We start from the raw sequence: 6460 nt of genomic DNA, 5'->3' as shown, positions 1-6460 counted from the left end.
AGATCTTCTTACATGGCGAGACCTTAAGAAAAATAAAGTCCCCTACAGAATACTCAATCTCACTTCTTTTCAGATCCATATAAGATTTCTGCCTGTTCGGTGCAGTTTTTAGTCGATCCCAAATCAATCTGACCTTATCCTCAGTCTCAGAAACCAATTCAGGACCCAGAACACGTCGCTCACCCAACTCAGTCCAACATAAGGGAGTGCGACACTTACGACTATAAAGAGCCTTATAAGGTGACATCTGAATGCTATAGTAGAAACTATTATTTTAAGCAAACTCCACTAGCGGCAGATTCTCCTCCCAACTGCCTCGAAAATCGATAGCACAACTCTTTAACATATCCTCCAGAATCTAAATTACCCTCTCCAATTGACCATCGATTTGAGGATGAAACGTAGTACTAAAGTCCAACCTTAAACCCAAAACCTTATGCAATTTCCCCTAGAACCGAGATGTAAAGCGAGGATCCCTATCAGGAACGATCGAAACTGGTACCCCATGCAGTCTCACTATATCAGAAATATACAAATTCGCCAACTTCTGCAAAGAATAATCAGTACGAACCGGTATGATGTGCGCTAACTTGGTCAATCGATCCACGATGACCTAAACAGAATTCTTCTTAGTGGGTGTCAAGGGTAACCCACTAACAAAGTCCATCGTTACACGTTTCCACTTCTAAAGGGGAATCTTAATCGACTGTAGCAAACTCGAAGGCAATTGATTCTCAGCCTTAACCTGTTGGCATGTCAGACAACAAGCAAAAAAATTAGTAACCTCACGCTTTAACCCCAGCCACCAATACAACTCTCGAAGATCTCGATACATCTTATTCCCACCAGGGTGTATAGCGTAAGGGCTACTATACACCTCTCTCAGTATAGACTATCTCAAACCAGAACATTCAGCACACATATCTAGCCTCGGAAACACAACACACCCTCAAAGTTTAACCCAAAATTCGTAGTGCTACCACTCTCAATCTATCGAAGCCAAAGACCCAAAGACTCATCCTCCAGCTGTTTACCCTTAATCTGCTTGATCCAAGTTGGTTTAACTTGCAGCTCAGCCAACAAACTCCCATCATCAAACAAGCTAAGTCGAATGAACATCGCTCTTAGATCTGTTATAGCTCTACGGCTCAATGCATCGGCCACCATATTGGCCTTGTCTAGATGGTACTCAATGGTACAATCATAATCCTTAATCAGCTCAATCCATCTACGCTGCCTAAGATTGAACTCTTTCTGAGTAAGGAAATACTTGAGGCTCTTGTGATCAGTCTAGATGATACGCTTCTCACCCTACAGATAATGCCTCTAGATTTTCAGTACAAATACCACGGCGGCCAACTTCAAGTCATGCGTTATGTAGTTCGTGTAACAGCTCGATTTAGACCCTAGTTAGAACAGTGGTTTCGGGACTACAAATCCGAGTTAAAAAATATTTTTAATATTATATTATGTGCTTAAAGTATGTGAATTAATATGTGTGAAAGTTTCGTATGGAAATTTTATTGTTTGCGTGTTTAATTTGCAAAAAATGCTTAATTGCGTAAAATGTAAAAGTGGTATTCTAATTGTTAAGGTGCTTAATTGCTTTGATTTATTAAATGAGAAGTCCTTATGTAACAATTGGACCATGGATAGTGGAAATGGACAATAATAGCCATTAAATGGATGATTTTGGTGTTATTTTATTAAGGTTATTCTAGTAATTATTTAAGTAATGCTTAATAAATAAAACCAAAATCAATTTTTGGTTCATCTTCATCATTAAATGACGGAATATCACAATGAAAAATAGGGTTTGAATGCTCAAAATAGTTCAGCACTTTGGAGGAGCAATTGTAAGTCCATTTTGACCCGGTTTTTAGTAATTTTTTACGTTTTTGAGATAGTTGTTTCGTATTCTAGCTACCCCATGCTTTAATTTTTGGATTGGTTGATGAAATGTTGAGTTTCCATTGATGATAGCTTGATGTTTTTGTTGTTTGATGATGAAAAATAAATATTTGTTGATAGATTATTATATTTTGTTAAGTAATTTTTTATAAAAATCTAAATTAGGGATTTATTTGTGAAATTTGTAAATTGAGGGAGTGAAATATGAAGTAAATGGAATTAATGGGCTGCTAACGACTTAAGGAAAATTTGGCTATGCTTGAGTATGACGAAATTTTGAATATTTTGTGTTTTGTGAAATGGGGACTAAATTGTGAAAAATGTGAAATGTTAGGGGCAAAAGTGTAATTAGCCCATTTATGTGTTCTTAGATGAAATTGAATGAATTTTTGAATAAGTAAATTAATTTTGATATTAATTAGATTGGCAAAAGTAGAATTCAGCTTTAGATCGAGGGAAAGTCAAAGTATCAGATTAGTCAATTTAATTTGTCGTTACTGTAAACAAGGTAAGTTCGTATTTTAATAGACGTTATGAAATTATATTATAAATGCATATTATTTATGTGAATGAATTTAATGCTGAATGGTAATGTAAATATATATGTATTTTGAATAAATTATATATATGTTATTATGATATTGAATTGTTCGAGTAGCAGAATATATGAATACGAGAAAGTATAGACAATGTGATGACATCTAAAAGCCCCATACGAACCATAGGAATAGTTAGGATACATATGTCATGACATAGAACTCTGATATGTGTTATCGTGTAAGACCACGTCTGAGACGTTAGCATCGATTTGATATTTACGTGTAAGACCATGTCTAGGACATTGGCATCATATATGATTTCGTGTAAGACCTTGTCTGGGACAGTGGCATCGATATTTGATTACATGTAAGACCACATCTGGGATGTTGGCATTGTACGAGCTTTTCGAGCTATCGAGTATCCTTATTGATTCCGAACAGTTCAACAGGTATTTCGTGAAATAAATGACTAAGTGAAAGATATTCCAATTCAGGTACGTTGAAATATATATACAATGTTTGAAAATGAAATGTAGGTATATGTGCAAAGAATGTTATGTGATGTATATCGAAATGAAATGTGAATATGTGCCAATGAAACATGAACAAATGAATAAGATGTGATTTATAAAGTTGTATATGTGAAATTGTCAGATGCTATATGATTGAATGGTGAATTTGAGCATAAATGATGACGTGAGATTCATATGAGAAAAATATATGATTAAATGTGTTATTTCTCATAATGTGCTCACTTGGCTATATGAAAGTGTAAATTGAATGATATATGAGAATTGAATTGAATAAGCTTGTGAAAGATAAAGTTAGCTAAGTGAGTAAGTATAATATTGAATGATGATAATTCAATATAAGAACATGATATAAAATTGAGACAAGTTGTGTGAGATAGCTTATCATGCTTATGGCATTGTAATGAAGGTATTTGTTATGTTAAGTTTATTAAGATACGAGCTTACTAAGCTTAAAAGCTTACTCTATGTGTTTTTTCTTTGTTTATAGAGTTTCAAATATTTACTAGGGTTGGAAGTCGCAAGAGACCTTATCACACTATCTGGATATCGCTTCGGTAAATAAAAGCTTTAAGTTTTGGTAATGTGGTATGTATAGGCTAGTTTTGAGATGGTTCATTGTGACTTGTGTGTATATATATATAGCCATGTGAAAATGGCTTAATTATGATGCTAGTATTGTGTATATTTGGTTATGTATTGAGCTCATTTTGGAAAGTATGATTCATGAGTTATGTATGGTGTAATTTGTTATATGATTTGGCTTGAGCATTGAGGTGAAATATTGAATGTATTTTTGACTTATGGTTCATAAACCTACAGGTAAAATGATGAGTATAACATTGATGATGCATTAGTTATTTGAATACGGTTTGAAAAGGCAAAATAATGTGATATGTTTAGAGATAAATATATATGTATATGGCCAAGTGAAATGGTCATTTTGGTATGTTCATAGTTGGGAATTTGGTAATGTTTAGCTTGTGATTTTAATATGCTTTGATATATAGTGTGAGCATGAATTTGGTTGATGATATTATGGATTGTTTAATTCATGTTTGGAGATGAATTTGGCTGAAAATGTTGCATTTATGATGCTTGATTTTGGAATTGTAGGGAGGACTCAAAGGGGTGGTACTATGGCCTTGTAAATAGCCTATTTTTCTCACATGGACAGGGAAACGGGCGTGTGTCTTAGTTGTGTTACTCAATGGCTATTTCGAAATGAGCAAGGGCAGACCACACGGTCGCACACAGGCGTGTGCTAGGCCATGTGGCCAAGTCAATTTCAAGCACGGGTTAGACACACGGGCGTGTGACTGGCCATGTGTCCCAAGTCAGTAGCCTCCCTAATTCTCACACAGCCTGGCACACAGGCGTGTCTTGTGGCCGTGTGGGACAAGTCAGTATGTATACTGTGTTTTGCTATGACCTAGACACATGGGCCTGTCTAATGCTGTGTGAGTTACACGGTCTTCTCACACGAGCGCGTGACCTTTATAACTTTGAAAAATGTTTAAGTTTCGAAAAAATTTGTATGCATTCGGTTTAGTCCCGACCTCTTTTTAAAACATGTCTAAGGTCTCATAGATCTATGTAAGGGACTCTGTATTGATGTATGATTATGATACTATGATGATTATGAAATGATACGAATTGTTTCGATATGTCCGATAATGCCTTTAACCCTATTCTGACGACGGATATGGGTTAGGGGTGTTATAGTTCGCCTCATGCATCTTAAGCTAACGAGACACATATGCTACCACCTTACCATCCTACATCAACACACATCCCAAACCGGCATGTGATGCATCGCTATAAACTGTGAACTCCTTTCCAGACAAATGGTACACCTTTACATAGCAACTTAATTAAGGGTGCTGCAATCAGTGAGAAATCTTCCAAAAACCGTCGGTAATAACCTGTCAGCCCCAAAAAGTTGTGGATCTCAGACACATTCTTAGGCTGCTTCCAATCTAGTACAGCCTCAATCTTTCGAGGATCGACACGAATCTCCTCAGCAGAAACTACATGCCCCAGAAAAGTAACTTCACGTAGCCAAAACTCGCACTTGTTGAACTTAACATAGAGTTGTTTTTCCCTCAAAATCTGAAGAACAATCCTAAGGTGCTCGTCATGCTCATCATCAGTTCTCGAGTAAACCAATATTTCGTCGATGAACACCACCATAAACTGATCTAGGTAGGGCTAAAATACTCGGATCATCAGATCCATGAAAGCTGTTGATTGCGTGATATTCGTAACAGGTTTTAAAAATTTATAAATGAATCGTTCTTGAGACTAACTTATTATCACGATTAAGGCTAGTGTACCTACTAAACAGTAGTATAGTTCAGCAAGACCGGATTGTTGAACCCAAAGGAACTACAAGTACAAGTATTTATTTCTTTTTTATTATCTAGCCTAAAAATTAAGAGGTTTGGTTATCTAAACTAATTACTAACTAAGAATGCACAGAAAGAAAATTTTGGAAAATAATTTTGGGAATATTCGATTGATTAAGACAAAACCTAACGAAAAATCCACCTAGACTTCACTTGTTATTTGACTCTGAATCAGACGATTTATTTATTTGACTTGATCCGTAGAAATCTCTCAGTTATATTATTATCTCTCTCGAGACTAATAACGTCTAACCCTAGATTGAATAATTGAAATCTCTTTCTAATTAACACCCTAGAATTGCATTAACTCGATCTATGGATTCCCTTATTAGGTTTCACCCTAATCCGGGAAAATCTTATCACCATATCTCTAGTTGTGTAATCAACTCCGCTTAATTATGACAAATTTACTCTTAGACAGGGTCTATTCCTCCTCTGAATAAGAGCTTGACTTGAATCAATATCTTGGAATATCAAAACAAGAATTAAGAACACATAATTAAGAACAAGTCAAATATTTATCATACAATTCAGATAATAATAACAAGATCCATCTTAGGTTTCATTCCCCTTAGGTATTTAGTGGGTTTAGTTCATACTTATGAAAGAAAACATCTCCAAAGCATAAATATAACAAAACATAAGAAAACACAAAAACTCCTGAAGGAACTTGAAGGGAGATCTTCAGTCTTGATGATGAATCTGGCTTCTAAGATGGATCAATCGGCTTTCCTTGAGTAATTCCTTGCTTCCTACTCTGCGTCCCCCTTCTAAGTGCCTCCTCAGGTGTTTAAATAGGCTTTAGAATGCCTAAGAGCCCCTAAAATTGGCCTTTTTCGAATAGGGTTATACTTGGGCTCGACAGGGACACATCCGTGTACGATTACTCCAGCCCGTGGTCAAGGCTGTTAAACAGGCACGAGCGTGTAATATACCGGTGTACGTCATGCTTCAATCCTGCCAAAGGGACACGGTCGTGTGACACGCCCATGTGAGGAAGTCCATGTTGATTTTTCACGTGGGTCTATTTTCTTCGTTTTTAGCCCGTTTCTCGCTCTTTTTACTCTCCTAT

The sequence above is a fragment of the Gossypium hirsutum genome, chromosome A02, assembly GCF_007990345.1.
Source record: "Gossypium hirsutum isolate 1008001.06 chromosome A02, Gossypium_hirsutum_v2.1, whole genome shotgun sequence".
NCBI classification, from domain to species: Eukaryota; Viridiplantae; Streptophyta; class Magnoliopsida; order Malvales; family Malvaceae; genus Gossypium; species Gossypium hirsutum.
Note: the sequence above shows the minus strand (reverse complement) of the source record.